Raw genomic sequence first — 21,518 nt, forward strand, 5'->3', positions numbered from 1 at the left:
TCTTCTTTTAAGATTTTATTTATTTATTTGAGTGAGAGAGAGAATGTGTGCCCACGCGAGTGGGGGGCGGGGGACGGAGAGGCAGAGGGAGAGGGAGAGGCAGGCTCCCCCCCCCCCAGCAAGGAGCTCGATGCGGGGCTCATTCCCAGGACCCCAAGATCACAGCCTGCGTGAAGGCAGATGCCACCCAGGCTCCCTTCCGATTTTCTTCTTCAATCTGCCTGTTACCGTGTACTTTTCAGCATCTCCAAATAGCTGCTGCGTGAATCGGTCCTGGTTTTCTGGCTGCAGTAAGTGGGTGAGACGGGGCGGAGTGTGCTTATTCCATCTTGCCTGTCTGGAGCTGAGGGCCCTTTCTTTTTTTGCTGGACCTCCAGTTGTTAAATATTCATCAGCACACTACTAGCTGATTGTATCGGCTGTGACTCTAAGTAAGGAGACTCCTCCTGTAATCGCTCACATTGCTTTCAGGCAAGCCTACCATTTTCTTGCCCTGTGTCTCTGATCAGTTCGTTACTCTACCACGCTGGGCCTCAATATGCTCATTTGTAACTTGCAGATGTTAATAATACATACCTCTTGGGGTCTTTGTTAGGGTTAGATGAAATACTACAGGACCTAGAATAGTGCCTGGTATATAGTACATGCTCAATAAATGGAAGCTATACTATTTTTAAAAAATACGTTCTATGCCCAATGTGGGGCTCGAACTCATGACCCCGACGTCAAGAGTCGCAAGCTCTACCGACTAAGCCAACCAGGCGCCCCTAGAAGCTATACTATAAAAAAATAAAGAAAAAACTCTTTATGTTTCAGTCTCTTTCAGAAGTAGAGAAGAATGTATTTGGGCCGAAATAAAAGCCAGAGATGGGAAAAGCCTTCTGGCATAGTCGTGTAGAGCTTTAGCTTTGGAGCCAGTGGGTGGGTCTCTAATTCAGTTACTTACTAGGTGTGTGACTCTGGGCAAGTCATTTCACCTTTCTGCACCCGCAGTAAAATGAGTACAAGGATAGTGCAGGCTTCACGGGGTTCGTGGGAGAATTAAAGGAGATAACACATGACAAAATGCTCCGTAAGTATTGGCTATTATTAATATTGTGTCAACTTAATTTAGTATCCACTGTGAACTAAGCCCTACGGGGCTATTTAATGGATATTTTATAGATAAAATGCCTGTAGATGATTACACACACACACTCTCTCTCTCATCTATAAGCATTATGTATATATATGTATATATATATTTGTACATATACGAAATATACAAATATATATTTTTTTAGAAGTTTATTTTTTTTAGTAATGTCTACATCCAGCATGGGGCTTGAACCCATGACCTCAAGATCAAGAGTCGCGTGCTCTTCTGACTAAGCCAGCCAGACACCCCTACAGGTGTTATATGTATAAAATACCCATTAAATAGCCTCGTGCTACCTTCTCTTCCTGAGACACCACTCAGCCACCTGATCTCTGCAGCATCGCGCAGCCCAGCGCCGCTGTCATGATCTACTTTAAAACCCTTGACAATGCTTACTGGACTGTAACGAAGAGAAATTAATGAGGACACAGTGTCTCCAGATTGACTAAGGGCTCTGTCACTTCCTGCTTAGAGCTGTAGCCCTCTGTTCTCCTCAAGTTAACAGCTTGTGACTTCTTGGCCTGCCCTTTCCGTGAGCTGAACGGACGGCTCACCCGGACGCTCTCCAGGAGCAGCGTGTGCAATGTTTCTGTTACAAAGGGTTGCTGGCGCTAGAATTAAGAGAAGTGGTTTTGCTGAGACTTTATTTTGTGGTTTGTCTCACACCCTCTTTCCAAAGCAGTGCATGGCCTCTCGTTTTCCTCTTTAGGTATCTGGTTGTATTTTTATTTCTTTCTCCTGCGGTCTTTTTATTTTTTTTTTTAAAGATTTTATTTATTTATTGGACAGAGAGAGAGACAGCCAGCGAGAGAGGGAACACAAGCAGGGGGAGTGGGAGAGGAAGAAGCAGGCTCATAGCGGAGGAGCCTGATGTGGGGCTTGATCCCATAACGCCGGGATCACGCTCTGAGCTGAAGGCAGATGCTTAACCGCTGTGCCACCTAGGTGCCCCTCTCTTGCGGTCTTTTTGATTTCAAAATTTCTCCATGCTCTAAGGATGTTGAGATCCTACCTTACAGCTTTGACAAAGAGTGGCAGATTTGAGTAGGTGCTATTCAAAGCCGCAGCAACCAAAGCTCTTCATGGAATAAGATACGGTTCTACATGTCCCCAGTGTCTGCTCCCTTTTGGGAGATGGCACGTGTAGTAGATAGAAGCCTGCACTGGCAGTCCCAAGATTTGGTGTCAAGTCCCGGATCTGCCCCCTCGCTTCCTTGGAGTCCTAGGGCAAGTCACATCACTGCTCCGTGTGTCAGTTTCTGTTACCTGAATACACGAAGGCTCGGGGCCGCGGCATCAGAGCAGAGTGGAGGTCACGAGCGGAGAGGGTGGATCCCAGCAACGGCAGAGGAAAACCAGCGTGGCCAGCGAGTGCATGGGGTGCCCCCAGGGCCCCTGCTGGGGAAACCAGGGCATTTAAGGAGCTGGTCTCTTGCTAGTCTCCTTTGCTCTTTCTCCTTCAGGCTGATGGGAAGCTCTGGAAATAGGAGTTCTGTGAAACAGGGAGGCCTGAGCCAGATGATTTCTTTTTCTTTTCTTTTTCTTTTAAAGGATTTTATTTATTTATTTGACAGAGAGAGAGCACAAGCAGAGGGAGCAGCAGGCAGAGGGAGAAGCAGACTCCCCGCTGAGCAGGGAGCCCAATGTGGGACTCGATCCCAGGAGCCCGGGATCATGACCTGAACCAAAGGCAGACACTGAACCAACTAAGCCACCCAGGCGCCTCTGGGCACCCAAATCTTCGCTGCGTGTGTCAGGTGGGTTCCACGCAGTCACACTAACTGTACTTGAAGACAACAAAAAGTCATAGCTGAAATGACTCGATGTAGCCAAGGATTATAAATTCTTTTAGTGTAATGTAAACTGAAGCATAATTATCTCTATCAAACTACGGTTCCTATAGTGTTGGATTCTAATGTTAATTTCCAGTTTCCTCTTCACTAAGGAATTCAGGGAAACCTTTAACTCAGTGTGGCTTAGAGATAGTTGCTGTTCTTGGCCACTCTGGGTTTTTATACTTTTCTTCTTGTCTAAGTCCTACAGCTCCTCTTCCATGTGTCCCATGTTTTGGTCTCATGCCCAGCTGCTCTGGGAAGTGTGCTTTTTTGTTGTTTTTATTTTTATTTTTATTTTTTTTTGTATCGAGACCCTCGTTTATCAATACAGTCATTTGGCAAACAGTAAGTGTTGGCTCTGTGTCATACAATGCACTGAGCTGGAGAGTGAGGATACAGGGTGTCAAAAATAAAGTTCCTGTTTTTTAGGAACTTACAGTTTAGCAGAGGAACCAGACAATTAGAGTAGTGAGATAAGTGCTCTGATTGTGTCACAGAGGGTGCCAGGGGAGCAGCCAACAAGGTGGGGCTGGTTCAAGGAACACAGCCATCTGGGTGCAGGGTGATGGGAGTAGTTGTATCCTTGGATCAGGGCAGTGGGAGTAGGTTTTTCCAGGCAGAGGAAGCAGTAGTGCCAAGGCACTGGGGCATCGGAGAGCATGGCATTTCTAGAGCTGCAATGGCTCCGTTGACGCAAAGAAAGGAATTAGGAGGCGCAGTGATGGGACATAAGGCTGGAGTGATAAGCAGAGGCTGGATCGTGAAGGGCCTTGGACACTGTGCCGGAAGAGAGCAGGAAACTAAGGAAGGGTTTTAAGTAGGGAATCAGCACGATCAGGTTTGTGTTTTTGAGACTACAGTATTGAAAGAGGGGCCAGGAGGCTCCAGCACAATGCAGGGAGACCAGTTAGGAAGTGTGGGAGAAAGCCCCAGTTTCTGTCCAGGAGATGGCGAGGTGTTTGGCTATAAGGCGTAGCAGGGGAGACAGAGATTCAAACCTGGCCTTGCTGAAGCAGTAGTAAGCAGGGACTCAGGATATCACTGGCTCAGTGCTGTAGAGGGCAAGGCATATAAGGGCTGGGAAAAGGCCTTGGATTTGTCTCAAAGGAAGTCCCCAATGCCAGGGCTAAGGGCAAGGACAGCAGGAAGCAGCGATAGCAGCACTGTCATGTGCGGAGTCGAGGAGAGCTTTAGCAGGTGTAGGACATGGAGGTCAAGTCCAGGACAGTTAATTTTTGATGTCACTTCGCTTGTATTAAAGAACACAAACCAGTGTTTGTGTTTTATTTTGCCTATCCAACATTCTAAGCATTCTAAGTCAACAGTTAACAACCAGGAGATTTTGGGGCACCTGGCTGACTCCGCTGGAAGAGCATATGACTCTTGATATCATGGGTTGTGAGTTTGAGCCCCACGTTGGGTGTAGAGATCACTAAAAAAAAAAAAAAAAAGTAATAATAATAAACTTCAAAAAATCCCAGGAGATTTTACATTTTGAAAATCCAAATTTCTGCTTTCTCTTAAGAGTCCCAAAGTTCTGCTGCTCTGGGCCTCCAGGTGTTCACAGTCACAGTCAGCTGGAACCGAGTAGCTACGGCTTCCTTTAGACGTAGTGCTTGCTCTCCAGTCCACCATGAACCCGCCCTCACACGCTTCTGTGGCCTGCTTGGCCTGTGTAGGCTTTCAGTTTGTGATCGTCAGGTTATCTCGGGCCAGGCTTTAAAGGGATTTACGGCAGCTAGATTGCTCGGACAGGATGGTCTGTATCATCATAGTCAAGAGGCTAGGTCATCATCTGAGAATAAAGGTAATAGAGGAAGGATAGGGTTTCAGGAAGGGTGACTGGACTTTTAAACGTTGTCATGATACTATAAACATACTAGGCTTAAAAATTTTTTTTCTTCGGGCACCTGGGTGGCTCAGTCGGTTAAGTGTCTGACTTCGGCTCAGGTCATGATCTCAGGGTCCTGGGATCGAGCCCTGTGTCAGACTCTGTGCTCAGTGGGAAGTCTGTTTCTCCCTCTCCCTCTGCCCCTCCACCCACTCGTTCTCTTTCTCTCTCTCTCAAATAAATAAATAAAATCTTTAAAAAATGTTCTTTTTTTCTTAAGCATGGAACCGTCTCAAAGGCCTTTCATAAAATATTTTCTTATTGCTCGGTATTATGATTGTCTGTTTACATGGATATTTTCCTGCTCATCTCATGAACCTCTTTGGTTCTGTGCCTTTTCTTGGCTTTGGGTCTGAAATAATAGAAGGTGCTGAATATACACATCTGTTGAAAGGGAAGAAATACTGGGGAGAAGTAAGGCGGCTCCTCTTTGTTGTTGGGAGAACCAGATGAGACAATGTATTTCAAACTACATAGCACAGAGCCTAGCACATAGCAGATGTGCAGATCAGTTTTTCCTTCCTGCACATGAAAATGCTTAAGGAGGAGGCACTCAACAAAAGCCGGTTCCTTCCTTCCCTTTTCCTTTCTCCGATATCTGTGTTCCTGGGAGATTCACTTCTGACCTTGACAGCAGGGCTTTGCACGCGCAACCTCACACTCAGTAGTGCACTTGTCTACATACTCAATCCGTTGATTGCATATTACTAGCCTATTATGTGTACAGCCCCGTGGTAGGAGCTGCAGGGACACCAGAGGTAAGATCCAGTTCCTGCCTCTCATCCTCTGCCTCATAGGGGGACAAGGCACATATTCAGGGTGCTCTAATATACGCCAAGAAAACGATACCATGCCACAAGAGAGGACAGGCAAAAAGCCCTTGCCATTCAAAGGAGGGAGGAGCCCCATGAGGTTGGAGGAATCAAAAAGGGGTTCCTGAAGGAGGTGATAGCAAAGATGCATTGGGGGGGATAGGATTTCAGCCTGCGGAGTGGGAGAGGCTACAGAGGCAGCTCTCTGCCTGCAGGAAATGTTTCCCTTGGAATTGTGCCTAGTTGTCAAAGGCCTTTTGAAAGTCTAAATCAAGTAGATGCATTGGTTCCTCTTTGGCCAAGAGGTCTATTTACCCTCTTTGAGAACTCTGGAGATGAATGAGGACACAGGCAGCTAGACCCCCACAGTATGACCCTTAACTTGGTCATGACAACAGACTTATTTGAACTATCGAACTGATATCATTTCTTTGCCCATGGCTAAACACTCATCTGGCAAATACTTACTAAGCATCTATTATATGCCAGGTACTGGCATTGTTACAAGATGTCGGGGCATATTAATATGAATATGATATAGATCATGCCCTCGAAAAGCCTCTGATCTATTGAGACAGCTATGAAATCTACTTACTTATATATTTAAGTAATCTCTACACCTAACGTGGGGCTGAAACTCACAACCCCGAGATCAAGAGTCGCAGGCTCTTCTAACTGAGCCTGCCATGTGCCCTGTGAAATCTATTTAATGTGGAAAGTGGTCTAACGGGGTCTGATCAGAGTGCTGTGAACGTGCAGAGGAGGGAGTGATTAAATCTGTAAAGAGGGTGAAGGAAGGTTTCATAAGGCAAGTGACATTTTTTAGTGGGCCTTGAAGAATAAGTAGGATTTCTCAAGGCAAGGAGGGGGGAAGGGAGTGAATTAACATGAATCAGAGCCGAGAGCTGTGTACTTGACCTACAGTGGAACTCGTGATCTAGGTATTACTGTTTCTGTTTTGCAGATGAGGACTCTGAAGCTCAAAGATACCCAGTGACTCAAGTAAGGCCTCGAACCTAGTCATTGACAGGGAGGCTTTGAGCTCGGGCCTCTCTGGGTCCACTCTATCAAGCTGCCTTCGCGAGGAAGAAGCAGGGGCCAGTGGGGGTGTGCAAAGGCATGCTCTAGGCAGAAGCAAAAGATTTGCTGGAGATGGACAGGTGTTGGGTCAGCACGGTTGCCTCTCCGTTCTGAATGTGATGTGCCTGACTGCGGAGTACTGTAGGGCTGATTATCTCCTTTTCGACGTGCTTTTGCACTGGGAGTTGTTCAGGGTCTGCTTACATTAACGATAACGCTCAGTTCAGAAAGCATTTATTGACCGGTTTGGCTGCCCCACAAGGGATTTGGGGCTGTTTGACCATCATCACAATCCTTTGTGCAGTGATAGATGGGAGCGATTCTCAGAAGGCTCACTTCAGCTCTTGGGTTAGCCAAAATCCCCAGCTTGATGATGCTCTCTCCTGGTCCTTACACAGAGAGAGACATGGTCCAAAAGTAAAGGCTGAAAGAACTTATTTTTCAAGAAGTAGCTCTCTTGCAAGTACAAAACGTTGTATATTTAATGACCCCTTAAAATCCTTTCTCAAATAAGAAATGGTTGAAGTAAATAGGTAGGTACACAGATAGATAAGATGATGGAAAAGCAAACATCTATGCCCTCCGGTACATTCCTGTAGGCATGCATGAGTAGGTAACGAATCAGAATTTGTACATGGGCTTAATTGATAAAAAAGACCCCAAAGCAAAGTCTACTGGAGTAGTTCCCTACCCCACTTAACAAAAACAAAAACTTCCCCTTTTTCTCCTTTGAGCAAAGGAAATACATTTGACTAAGGACTGTTGAGGTTGTTAGTGAAAAGGAAAAATAATGTAACCCTGTTCACTGTGCTGATGGGAACAAATTTACTGAATATTAGAGGAGGCAGAAACCTCAGTGCCTGGGACAACGGCTCCAGAGACACACACAACTAAAGAATTTCCCTGCGTCTCTCTCGGTGGGGAGATGTTGGTCAAAGGGTACAAAATTTCTGTAATGCAAGATGAATGAGTTCTGGAGATCGAACGTATCTCGTGGTGACGGTAGTTAACAATAGGGTTTTGTATACTTGACATTTGTTAAGAAGGTAGATCTTTTTTTTTTTTAAGATTTTATTTATTTATTTGAAAGAGCAAGAGAGAGCACAAGCAGAGGGAGTGGCAGATGGAGGGAGAAGCAGGCTCCCACTGAGCAAGGAGCCCGAAGCAGGGCTGGATCCCAGGACTCCGGGATCATGACCTGAGCTGAAGGCAGACGCTTAACCGACTGAGCCACCCAGGCGTCCCAAGAAGGTAGATCTTAAGTATTCTCACCACATATACAAAAGAAGAAAATAAAAGAAAATGGTAGCTATGTGAGGTGTTGAGTATGTTAATTAGCTTGAGTATGGTGATCATTTCATAGTGTATATAATGTGAAGACATCAAGTTGTACACCTGAAATATATACAGTTTTATGGGTTAATTCTACTTTTGATTATTTTAAATTTCTATTTATTTATTTATTTTTAAGTAAACCATACACCCAGTGTGGGGCTGGAACTCACAACCCCATGATCAAGCATCGTATGCTCTGCTGACTGAGCCAGCCAGGCACCCCAATCCTACATTTATTTGTTAATCACAAAAACACACAAAAAAACCCCTCCCTTGTAGGCTCCTGCTTTAAAGCTTTGAAGTGGTAGGTGTGTACACACATACGCACCTCCAGATTGCTAAACCTTCTTAACCCCTGACCTGAAATAAGTTTTAAATATATCCTGTTCTTTCTTTTTTATTAGCCATAATCCTAGCCCATCTCATCCCCATAGCACCTGGACACTATTGTGGTATCTTTTACATTGTTCTTGTTTCTAGCTGTTTTCAAACCCATCTATGCATAGCTGTTCAAAAACTGAACCCTACTTTCTCCTTCCCAACTGTCTTTCATTCAATGAAAATAGATGTATACTTTTTCTGATTAGAAAAATAACACATGTTTGGTGGCTCAGTCGATTAAGGGTTGGACTCTTGATTTCGGCTCAGGTCATGATCTCAGGGCCCCTAGTTAGGCTCTGAGCTGGGTGTGGAGGCTGCTTAAGATTCTCTCCCTCTCTTTCTGCCCCACTTCCCTTCCCACCCTCCACCCCCACACTCTCTCTCTGTCTAAAAGAAAAAAAAATAACACCCGTTTATTCACAATGTGCAAAAATAAAATACAGAAAAACATAAAGAATAAAGTAAAACATCACCTGAATTTCACCACCCTGAGATAACTGCCCTGAACATATTGGTTACTTCCCTTCGTTCGTCTCTTGTGTACATTTACTCATAAATGCAGTTTTACAGTTCTTTTTAAAAAGATTTTGTTGTTATTTTTATGTATTTATATATATATTTTTTAAGGATTTGATTTTTAAGTAATCTCTGCACCCAGTGTGGGCCTCGAACTTAAACCCGAGATCGAGAGTTGCATGCTCTACTGACTGAGCCAGCCAGGCGCCCCAAGTTTATAGTTCTTTCTTTCTTCTTTCCTTTCTTTCTCTCTCTCTCTCTCTCTTTTTTTTTAGAGCATGCATGGGTCCAGGGTGGGGGGGGAAGAAGTAGGGGGAGAGGGAGAGAGAATCTTAAGCAGTCCTCTGCACTTAGCCGAAATCAAGAGTCTAATAACTATGTTAAAAATAATTAGACACAGACACATATAGAGGATTAAAAACCATTATTCATTTTTAAAGAAATATCATGTGTAAACTTTTATTTTGTCTCTTACGTTTCTTGCTCAACAGTGAAATCTCCAACTTGAATGGTAAGATCTAATTAATTCCTTTTAATATCTGCACAGTATTCCATGGTATGGACATATAATTTATTCACTTATTTCTCCGTGGAAGGGCATTCCTTCTGCTGTAAACATCATTGTGTATATATTTGTGTAAGTCTCCTTAAACTGGTATTTATATTTCTTTGGGATAGAGTCACAGGTGTGGAATTGCTGAGACAAAAGGTATATGTAGTTTTAATTTTTATAGATATTCTCAGATTGCTTTCCCAAAAGGCTAAGAACAGTCACATTAACATAAGCAGTTTTATGAAAATACACTCTTCCTTCCCTATCCTGCCAGCAGTAGGTTTTGGTACTTAAATATTTGCCAATCTAATGGGTGAGAAATCCCTCGTTATTTTGTTTGTGATTTGTGTTTCTCTAACTGCTGTTGATGAATTACCATTTGGATTTGCACTTCATATTCTTCGTTAATTTTCCTGTGTTTCTTGTCTTATCAGTTTGAAGGAGCTGTTTGAGTCTGACAGATATTGACCTCTTATCTGGCAAATACATAGTAAGTTTTATTTCTCAGTGTATCATTTGTCCTTCCTTGTGGTATTTTTTCCCATGGAAATGTTTAAAAAGAAAAGCACATAGTAAGTAAGTTTAAATTTTTCTTTGTAGCTTCTGGGTGTTCCATATCAGTTAAAAGGGTTCCAAAACTATGAAGTTAAACACGTGTTTGTCTAAAAGTTCTTGTAATTTTTCTTGGTTTAGTGTTTAAACTTATGATTTTACTATGTCTCAAATTTTTAAAAGTGGGGTATTGTAGAGAGTTTAAATTAATTTTATTCTAGATTGGTAGACAGTTGTGCCAGTCTCTTTTTATTAAAGAAATTGCCCCTTTTTCTACTGAATTGAATTACTAGCTTTGTCATATATCAAAGACTCACATATACTTGTCTCTATTTCTACACTTTGTGTTGTTCCACTGATCTATTAGTCTATTCCTATGCCAATATCATGCTATTTTGTTTATAATGGCTTCGTGATCTATTTAAAATCTTTTAAAGCAGATATCACACGGGGCAGCTGGCCGGCTTGTTCGGTGGAGTGCGCAAATCTTGATCTCAGGGTCCCGAGTCTGAGCCCCGTGCTGGGCTTGGAGCCTACCTTAAAAAAAACAAACAGCTATCACATACTGTTTTTATTTTCTATAACTTTATTAGCTATTCTTAGACCTTTATTTTTCCACTGAAACATTAAGATCATGTATTCTGTTCATAAAATAAGGGAAACAGAGGGCGCCTGATGTCCTTTCATTTCACTCAAAGTACAAGTCCTAGTCCTGGGGCACCTGGGTGGCTCAGTCGGTTAAGCATCTGCCTTTGGCTCAGGTTGTGATCTCAGGGTCCTGGGATAGAGCCTTGCACCCTGCTCCCGGCTCAGCGGGGATCCTGCTTCTTCCTCTCGCTCTGCCCTCCCTCTGCTTGTGCTTTCTCTCTCTCTGTCAAATAAGTAAATAAGATTAAAAAAAAATAAGGGAAACAAAAATTATGGGAACCTAATTGTAATTGCATTAAATTTACATACTCATTTTGGGGGGGGGCGCCTGTGTGGCTTAATTGGTTAAGCATCTGACTCTTGATTTTTGGCTCAGGTCATGATCTCAGGATCATGAGACCAAGCCCCATGTCAGGCTCTGTGCTGGGTATGGAGCCTGCTTAAGATTTTCTCTCTGCACCGCCCCCCCCAACGTATCCTTGCTCTCTCTTTCTCTTTCAAAAAAAATTATATATTCATTTTGGAAGATTTAAAATAGTTTTTATTTTAGTTAGGTTATCCATCCAAAAACATTGTATGTGTTTTTATTTAGTCAAGAAAACTACTTATAATAGGACTTACATTATAGCCAACGTTATAAGCCAAGAAGCAGACTAAAAGATCTAGCTATTGAAAAAAGTGGAGGCGGGAGTGGTTATTTGCTGACACTTTGATTTCTCTAAACTATAAAAGAAAAACTGAAAGTTAAGTAACACTGATTATAGATATTAGAAATGTAGTAAATACAAAATAAGTACGGGCATAGCCCTCACCATCACTATCAGAAGAGTTGCTGGAGGGCCATGGAGGAAGCCTACCGAAGGACCAAATTTCACGATCTGGATTGAAAACCTTCTATCGTGGACCTATATGTGCACATCACTAAAACAATTTACCACCAGGTTTATTTCATTTTGCTCAAGTTCATTTGTAACAATTACATATCTTTAACGTATTATTTTACTCTGTTTACATTAAAGATGTGGCTGTTGCGGCGTAGAAGGAAAATAATCGCGTCCGACGCTCTATGGTGTCAATGCGTATTGCACGCAAAGATGGCCACTGATGAGGTCATTAAGGGTTAAGTTGTGAAGTAATCACTGTTTTCAATGCTTTATAGTATGTTGAAATCTTTGGTGGATGACTGCATAAGTATCGCAGAGTGCTTTAGTGATAGTTGAGGAAACTGGTATTCAGACGGTTGGGAACACATTATATCTTATTATTTTATTATTTTTTAAAGATTTTACTTATTTATTTGAGAGAGAGAGCAAGAGGGAGCATGAGCAGGGGGGAGGGGCAGAGGGAGAGGGAGAAGCAGACTCCCCGCTGAGCAGGGAGCTGGGCGCTGCTGGATGCCAGGACCCGGATAGCATGACCTGAGGCGAAGGCAGACACTTAACCCACGGAGCCGCCCAGGCGCTCCACATTATTTTCTTTTAAAACAACGGACTCCTGCTCTTAGAAAATTTGTCACTCAACCTGTTCTTAGGCATTGAATAGATTCTGATGAGGAGTGATACCTGTGCCCCACAAACAGCAGATTTCCTCTGCCATACCAGCGAGAAACAAATTCGAGGTAAAATGGTAAAAGATTCATTCGCAATGGCAACGGTTGTTTGGGGAGCCAGAGGAGAGTTTGACCCTACCTATGGTTAGGCAATGTCTACACTGGCTCCCAATGATCCCAGCTTCCAGGCGTTCGTGCCCTTATGTAAGTTACCGTAGGTTGCATGTGGCTTAACCTACTTGAATTGCTTCAAATGAACAGAATCTCACACAAATGATGGATGTGACTTTTGAGATTATGTCACAAAAAGATTGTGACTTTCTTCTTGCCTCTTTTCCTCTCTGATCTCTCACTCTGGGGGAAGCCAGCTGCCATCTTTTTAGTAGCCCTGAGGAGAGGTCCTTGTGGCAAGGGACTGATGCCTCTGGCCAACAGCTGAGAAGGATTTGAAGCCTTGCCATTGGCCATACAAGTGAGCTTAGAAGCAGATCCTGCCCAGATCAAGCCTTCAGGTGACTGCAACCCTGGTAGACACCTCGACTGCAGCCTTGTGAGAGACCTGAGACGGGGGCATCAGCTAAGCCACCACCAGATTTCTGATCCACCGAAACTGTGAGATAAGAAATATTTGCTGTTTGAAGTCGCTAAGTTTTGGGGTGATTGTTATGGAGCAGTAGATGAATAATACACCCTCAGAATGTAAGGGATGTGAAGAGAGGCCCCAAGAATATCTGGTTCACTACTGTCCCTCTCTAGTACATCGTACAGAGTATAGTGCAAAGTAGTAATATTTGTTGAACGTCAGTAAATATTTGTTGAATGAATGAATGAACGAATGAATGAAAAGGCCAAGAGAATTGTCTTTTCCCCAACTCTGTCACATTTTGTCATCTGGGCCCCAAAGCAGCTTGCCCTTATGCATAGAATCTTATAAAATCTTTTCTGGAAAGAGTTGCAACGTGCCTGTGATGCTTCTTTAAACGCAAGACCTAAACTGCTCCAGAGAACCAGGCAGGGAAGAAACTGACGCGGTGCCACCTCTCCCTCTTGCGCCAGACGCATATTCTCCCCAAGTATCCTGGTCTACAGAGACGCAGCTCTGCTTTCCATAGGGGGCACCTTTATGATCTTTTATTTTTTAAGTAAGCTCTCCGCTCAGCGTGGGGCTTGAACTCACGACGTCTAGATCAAGAGTCGCACGCTCTATGAACTGAGTCGGCCAGGTGTCCCCTACAGGGTACCGTGAACGTTATCATCCCTAAATGCGGAAATTGAGTTCCCATTTCCATTTCAGAAGAGAGTCTTTGTTTAACATCTGGGTGGTTTTTTTTTCTCAGAACAAAGGAAGAGTCCGCTTTAAAGGAGCCTTGGCAACTCCAGCGCTCACTAGAAAGAAATTGCTTTTAGCGTGGAAATGACATTTTCTTGTTGCTGTTTTTCTTCCTTGTCAGCTTTATCCACTGAGGTTCAAAAAGGATCTTAGGGGTTTAGGTTTTCACGCCGGCCCCCTTGGAATACTGTAGCCCGTAGAGCCAGGCTACTTACGAGGCAACTGCCCTGGCTCAGTTTCTCCCCTGGATTTGTAACATTGTATCATAAAGGCTTTTTTGCTTGTGAAGCTCTGTGAGGGGAAAGGTGCACTGACAGTGCCAAAGATTAGAAAAAAAAAGGATATTAAAAATAGAGGCTAGTTCATGTTACCAGATCTGGCTACAGATGACCTGGAAGAGAGTATAAAACTTTAAGTGGTCATATTTTCTCCTGTGAAAATGAAGCTCAGATAAAACAACCCGGTAAATTATTTCTCAACACTTTTCATTGGTTCTATGAATAGTGAAAACAACCTGAATAGTTCCAACCCATTGTGTTAGCTCTGTAGGTGGTATTGTAAGCTTAAGCTTGTTCTTACCTAAAAAATGGTACTTCTCTGTTCTAGCTGCATGCAGAAACATGGTTTTCCCCCAAGATAAATGCTGTGGATGTGAGTGAGCATTTCGGGGTTGTCTACATCAAAATTCAGACCTTAATTCAACGAACTTCTGTGGAGTGTACTATGTGCACATACTTCCTATCCTCAGGGAGTTTATAATCTACTAAGAATTAGAGGAAATATCATGATAATGGCATCCTTTTTTAGAAAAGATTTTATTTACTTGAGAGAGAGAAGCACGAGTGTGGGGGGAGGGGCAGAGGGAGAGGAAGAAGCAGACTCCACACCGAGCACAGAGCCCAATACGGGGCTCCATCCCAGGATCCCAAGATCATAACCTGAGCCGATATCAAGAGTCAGATACCTAATCGACTGAGCCACCCAGGCGCCCCAATTTTATCTTATTTTTAAAGTTTATTTATTTTTAAGTAATCTCTACCCCCAACGTGGGGCTCAAACTCTTGACCACCAAGATCAAGAGTCACATGCTTTTCTGACCGAGCCCGCCAGGTGCCCCATCTTAATTTTACGGATAAGTAAAGTGAGTCCTATAGAGGTCAAATGATTTGCCCAAGGTCAGACCCATGATGATAGTGGCACTGGGGATAAAGCCCAGGTCTGTCTGCTGGAGTTCTTAACCGACAAAGACCTATAATATAAAGTCGATTACGGTGACTCTGATGTGAAAACCTGCTGGTTAGTCTCCAGGAAACCAAAGCCTGTGGGTCCCTTGTGGTGGGAGAATAGAAAGTGGGGTTGTAGAGTTGACACTTAAAGGAACGGATGGAAGGGCATCACCAGGTGTGGAGCCTGAGGCTGAATTTTACTCCTGGGTGGAAACTTCACCTGGCCTGCATAGAGCAAGGACTGACACAGTGAAAGCTCTCTTTTGATTCTGTGGGAGATGGTGAGTGATTGTTTTAAGTCAGTAGTGATTTAGCTGATTAATCCCCCTAACAAGACAAGACTCAATTTGGTAAGTGACATAAGAGAGATTTATATAAAATTCCATTGGGGTTCAGATTAAAGACATAACGAAAGCTTGTTGTTCCAGAATGCTTTCTCTGCGCCAAGCACTACACTGAGTACCTTACATGCATCATCTCACTTGGTCGTCACCACGCTTTCTTTATTGAAGTGGGAACTTTTCTCATGCCCATGGAGTTCAGCGTCTTGTCTAAGGCCACACAGCTAGTAAGCCATGGAGCTAGATTCAAATCTAGATCATCTGGTTGACCTCAGAGTTTCTAGGTGGGTGACTTAGAATAGTCTTTATGAAGTAGGTGGCATTTGAGATGGACCCTAAAGGATGGGTAGATAGCCACAGGCGGAGAACATTCTAAGCAAGAGGGCAGAGCCCGAGCACAGGCTTGTCCGTGGTAGGGGGTGGAGCCAAGTGCAGGAATAGCAAGAAGTGTAGTTTGCCTGGAGCTTCCGGTGGTCACAGAGTTATAGGGGAAGAGAAGACTGAAGAGAGCTGTTGGATCCACATTTTGGTGGTCTCTGAATTCCAAGCTGAAGAATTTGTACTGTATTAGTTTGCTAGTGCTGCTGTGACAAAATGGCACATGCTGAATGGCTTGAACAGAAATTCACTGTCTCATGGTCCTGGAGGCCAGGAGTCCAAGGACAAGGTGTTGGCAAGGTTGTTTCCTTCTGTACAAAAGAAGGATTTGTACCAGTTCTCTCTCTTTGACTTAGAGATCTTCTTCTACCCGTGTGGTCACATTGTCTTCCCCTCTGTGTCTGTGTCCAAATTTCCTATTCTTATGAGATCACCAGTCAGATTGGATCAGGGCCCACCCTAAAGACCTGTTTTCAAACTTCTGTAAAGACCCTGTCTCCAAATTAGGCCACATGCTGAGGTACTAGGGGTTAGGACATCGACATACAGATTTTGGGGGAGGGCACGCAATTCAACCTATAACACTAGTCAGGCAGATGGTTCAGTGGTTTTATGATGTCTGCTTTGTTTTGACAATGCTGTTGTTTAATGTCAGTTGTTCAAATCAGGGGCAATCAGTCAGGTGTTGCAAATTATGTGAAATAAAGAGGGTGATGAATTTCATAGGCTTTGGTATGATGACAAGAGAAAGAAAACCTTTCTATTTAAAATAAGAACTGACTGCAGAGATTTTTGCATCAAGAGAAAGGGCATTATTTGTGCTCAGGGAGATGACTCTGTATTTAGAAAAATGTCTTGATGGCATATTTGAGTTTGAATGGTGAACCACCCATCTCTCACCCCAGCCCGTGGCATTGTGTGTGAAAGGAGGATATGAAACAAAGAATTAAAATTCTCATTGTACTAAAGGTTGACTTGGAAAAATTGGCGTCAGGTGGAGATGGTTTAAGAAGAAAGGAAGGTGAGGGGAGCCTGGGCGGCTCAGTTGGTTAAGCTTCTGACTCTAGATTTCGGCTTTGGTCATGATCTCAGGGTCATGGGATCAAGCCCAGAGTTGGGCTCCACACTCAGTGAGGAGTCAGCTTGAGAATCTCTCTCTCCCTCTGCCACTCCCCCTCACACTCTCTCTCTTTCTCTTGAGATTCTCTCTCTCCCTCTACTTCTGCTCCTCCTCTCCCCACCCTTCTAAAAAATAAATAAATAGGGGCACCTGGGCAGCTCAGTTGGTTAAGCATCTGACTTCGGCTCAGGTCATGATCCCCGGGGTCCTGGGATCCAGTTCGGGATTCCAGCTCTGTACTCGACAGGGAGTTGGCTTCTCCTCCTTCTGGCCCTCCTGCCACTCGTGCTCTCTTTCTCTCTCTCTCTCAAGTAAATAAAATCTAAAAATAAAAAATAAATACATAAATCTTTTTAAAAAAGAAAAGAAGGTGAGTATAACGAATGGGGTAAGAGAAAGGAGAAGTAAAACATGACAGGAAACTTGAGAAATGAAGTCGGACAATTCGGGATAACTGCTGTGGATGCGGATGTATACTATTTCTTTTAAATTGTTGATTATATTGTGAGTCATGTGATCCCTTCCTTCCAAAAGGCTTCTACGTGTAATATCCTCTTGATAGTGTCTAGGGGATTAATGGAGAAGGAGCTGCATTCTGTGATTAGGGAGGTCTGTATGGGACAGAGACAAGAATGACTACAGAGAGCAAGATGTTTCTGAGATCATGAACTTAGTGGAAAGAAGAAATCGAAGTTCAGAGTTCTGGAATTAGACCCGGTGGGGACCAGTACTTATTAACCGTGTGGCTTTTAGGAAGTCAGCTAACCTCTTAAGCTCAATTTTCTTATCTTGAAAGTGGGACAAAAATAGAACCTATCTCATAAAGCTGCTGCGTGTGATGAGTAAGTGACATAATGGTCGTAAAATGTTTGGAACCACCCCTAACTCATAATTCAGTGCATGATAAATATTAGCTGTGGGAAAGAGCAAGGGAAGTCCAGCAGTTTGTGGAACGGGAGCTCAAAACACTTTTTTTCTAACTATTGAAAGGAAGGATGAGGCCAAAAGGAGGCTGGAAATATCTGGGTTGCTCTGGGGAGGAAGACTAGGTCTGTAGGAGCGGAGTATGCGTAGGTAGAATGAAATTAACAAAGTTCCTGGAAGAAAAGCAAGGAAAAATAGCTTTTGAAATTAATTCAATCAATGGTGAGCACTGCTCATTTCACTGTTGCTCTTTCTGTCTCATAGTTTGGCTCCGTTTTTAGCAATTGTGCTCCAGAGTGAGTGCCTTCCCCCATTCCCATTTATCTTCTATTATGGCAAATTACAAGAATGCAGAAAAGCATAGAGAAAAGCATCAGGAACACCTACATGCCCACCACCCAATTCTGTCAAATCTTAACTTGTTGCCTTATTGTATTCACTTCTTTTTATTTACTTACTTTTTAGAAAAACAAAACAAAACATTATACATGCAATGGAAGCTCACTGGATACTTCTCCTTCCTCCCTTCCAGTCTGTGAATGCCTCTCTCCGGAATACACTTCTATGGAATAGAATGTGAGTTATGCTCCCTGGAAATGTGCAATAGCAGTACTGGATCCAGAGTTAGATGTTTGTCGTTCTTACGCATGTTTTAGTACTTTTAACCCCTAAGATCATATCCATAAACAACATTCTTTTACAGGTTTGAGCCTTACTAATGGTACTGCTCTGTACTGAACCTTCTGCAACTTGCTTTTTAAAAAAAATCACCACTCTGGGGGCGCCTGGGTAGCTCAGTTGGTAGAGCGTTCCACTTTGGTTTCAGCTCGGGTCCTGTGCTCAGGTTTGTGGGATCGAGACTCGTGTGGGGCTCCGCGCTCAGCAGGGAGTCTGCTTGACATTCACTCCCTCCCTCTCTCTGCCTGTCTCCCCACTCACTCGCTCGCTCACTCTCTCTCTAAATTAAATCAATCTTTAAAAAAATCGGCCCTCTGTTATTGAATTCATCCGTGCCAGTACATGGAGCTTCATTCATTACTTCCACTAGTTTAAAATGAAATTCCATTGTATGAAGATGCGGCAATTTGTCTTTTCTCTGGTTGATGGACGTTTAGTTTTTTTTCTAAAATTTTGTTGTTGCTATTGCTGCAGTGAACATTCTTGTACATTGTGCAGAGTGCAAGAGTTTCTCTAGGGAATGTACAGAAGTGGAAATTGTGCATCTTCAACTCTATCAAATATTGACAAATTGCTCTCCAACATAATTGTACTAGTTTAAAATAATTGGACTGGTGTACTTAATCCACCAGCGGTGTATGAGTTAAGACTGTTTCACATCCTTATCAACGGTTGGTATTGTCAGATCTTACATTTGTCAATCTAATAACTAGCAAATATCTTTTTCTATTAATTGAGTTATTCTGTTATTTAAATTTTCTTACTATAATAATTGTCGGTGAGGTTGAGTATATTTTCATTAATTTATTGACCATTTGGGTTTCCTCCTGTGTGGCTTACTTATTCATGTCCTTTAAGGACTAAATGAAGTAATATGAGTAAAGCAGTTGGAACAATGCCTAATACAGAGTACAAATATGTGTTAGCTATCATTATTTGCCTGTTTTCCTACTGGATTGCTATTGATTTATAGTTATTACATATTTGTATGTAAATCCTTTGTTATGTGAGTTACAAATATTTTCTGAGTCTGTAGCTTGTTTTTTCATTTTTTATAGTGTTGCATACATTTTCGATTTCAATGAGTCTAATTTATCATTTTCCTATGTGATTTTGTAAGTTTTGTGTCCAGTTAAAATCTCTACCCTGATTTCATAAAGACGGTCTCCTCTCTTTTTTAAAAAATTTATTTATTTACAAGAGAGAGAGAGAGAGAGAGAGGGAGAGAGAGAAGATCTTCAGACTCCCTGCTGAGCGGGGAGCCCGACACAGGGCTCCATCTCACGACCCTGAGGCAAAACCAAGAGTCTGACGCTTAACTGACTGAGCCACCCAGGTGCCCCAAGACAGTCTCCCCTTTTCTTTCTTTTTTCTTTTTTTTTTAAAGATTTTATTTATTCAACAGAGATAGAGACAGCCAGCGAGAGAGGGAACACAAGCAGGGGGAGTGGGAGAGGGAGAAGCAGGCTCATAGCACAAGAGCCTGATGTGGAGCTCGATCCCACAACGCCGGGATCACGCCCTGAGCCGAAGGCAGACGCTCAACCGCTGTGCCACCCAGGCGCCCCAGTCTCCCCTTTTCTTATTAAAAAATTTAGGTTTAATTTTCACATTTAGATTTTTAAATGTACATGCACTTTATTTTTGTTTGTGGCATGAGGTAGGAATTGTAGTTTGTTTGTTTTTCCTGGAGGATAACTGGCCCCATTTACTGAATAGGCCATCCTCTCCCCATTGCTGTGTAATTTCACTTCTGTTGTGTTTTAAGTTTGTGTAGGTCTGTTTTGTAGTTTTCTATTTGGTTGTTTTGGGCTATTTGTCGCTGCACTGTTACCATACTGTCACAACTCTAGTTCTTTTTTTTTTCTTTAAGATTTTATTTATTTATCTGAGAGAGAGAATGAGAGAGAGAGAGAGAGAGCATGGGGGGGAGGGTCAGAGGGAGAAGCAGACTCCCCGCTGAGCAGGGAGCCCAATGTGGGACTCTATCCTGGGACTCCAGGCAGTCACTTAACCAACTGAGCCACCCAGGCACCCCACAACTCCAGTTCTATGGTAAAATCTGTAAAGCAAGTTTCTTCTGTTTTGCTTTTCTTGATCAATTTTCTCACTCGTCTTGGCTCTTTGTTCTTCCATATGGATTTAGAATCAATTTATAACATCCCACAAAAATATTTTTTAAGGTTTTATTTATTTAAGTAATCTCTACATCCATGTGGGGCTCGAACTCAGGACAGCAAGATCAAGAGTCGCATGCTCTTATGACTGAGCCAGCCAGGTGCCCCCAAAATCTTTTTTATTGAAGTGTAGTTGGCATACAATACTATATTAGTTTCAGGTGTACAACATAGTGATCTGATATTCATATACATTATGAAGGGATTACCGTGATGAGTACAGTTACCATACGCGACCATACAAAATGTTTACGATATTGTCAACTATATCCCTGTGCTGTGCATTATATCCGTGAGATTTATTTATAACTGGAAGATTGTACCTCTTAACCCCCTTCAGCCATTTCATGCATTCCCCCACTCCCTCCCCTCTGGCAAGCACCAGTTTGTTCTCCTCATTTATGAGTCTGTTTCTGTTTTTTGTTTGTTCTTTAGATTCTACATATAAATGAAATTATACAGTATTTTGTCTTTCTCTGATGTATTTCACTTACCATAATACTCTCTAGGACTATCCATGTTGTCGCAAATGGCATGATTTCGTTCTTTTTTATGGCTGAGTAATATTCCATTCCATATTCTTTATCCATTCATCTGTTGAATTGGTGTTTTTGTTTTCTTTGGGTAAATACTCAGTGGTGTAATTACTGGATTGTATATTTCTATTTTTAATTTTTTCAGGAACCTCCATACTGTTTTCCACAGTGGCTGCACCAATTTACATTTCTACCAACAGGGCATGAGTGTTCCCTTTTTGCCACACCTCTCTAGCATTTGTCATTTCTTGTCTTTTTGATACCGGCCATCCTCCAAAGTGATATCTCATTGTGGTTTTGATTTGCATTTCCCCGACAATTAGTAACGTTGAGCATCTTTTCACGTGTCTGTTGGCCATCTGTATGTCTTGCTTTGAAAAATGTCCATTCAGATCCTCTGTTCAGATCCAGTGTTTTATAAATGAATTGTTTCTTTGGTGTTAAGTTGTATGAGTTCTTTATATATTTTGGGTATTAGCCCCTTATCAGATATATAATTTGCAAATATCTTGTCCCAT

At 42.7% G+C, this 21,518-nt stretch overlaps 1 long non-coding RNA gene across 1 annotated transcript in view; it reads left to right on the forward strand.

Moving 5' to 3' along the window:
- The first annotated feature begins 9,484 nt into the window (after positions 1–9,484).
- The window catches only part of LOC103677714, a 55,203-nt gene continuing 43,169 nt past the window's right edge, over positions 9,485–21,518 (forward strand). Inside the window, exon 1 of the long non-coding RNA XR_005834560.1 lies at positions 9,485–10,031. This is a non-coding gene — a long non-coding RNA (uncharacterized LOC103677714). The remainder of the gene's footprint in view (positions 10,032–21,518) is intronic.

Source organism: Ursus maritimus (genome assembly GCF_017311325.1).
Source record: "Ursus maritimus isolate PB19 chromosome X unlocalized genomic scaffold, ASM1731132v1 scaffold_X1, whole genome shotgun sequence".
Taxonomy (NCBI): domain Eukaryota; kingdom Metazoa; phylum Chordata; class Mammalia; order Carnivora; family Ursidae; genus Ursus; species Ursus maritimus.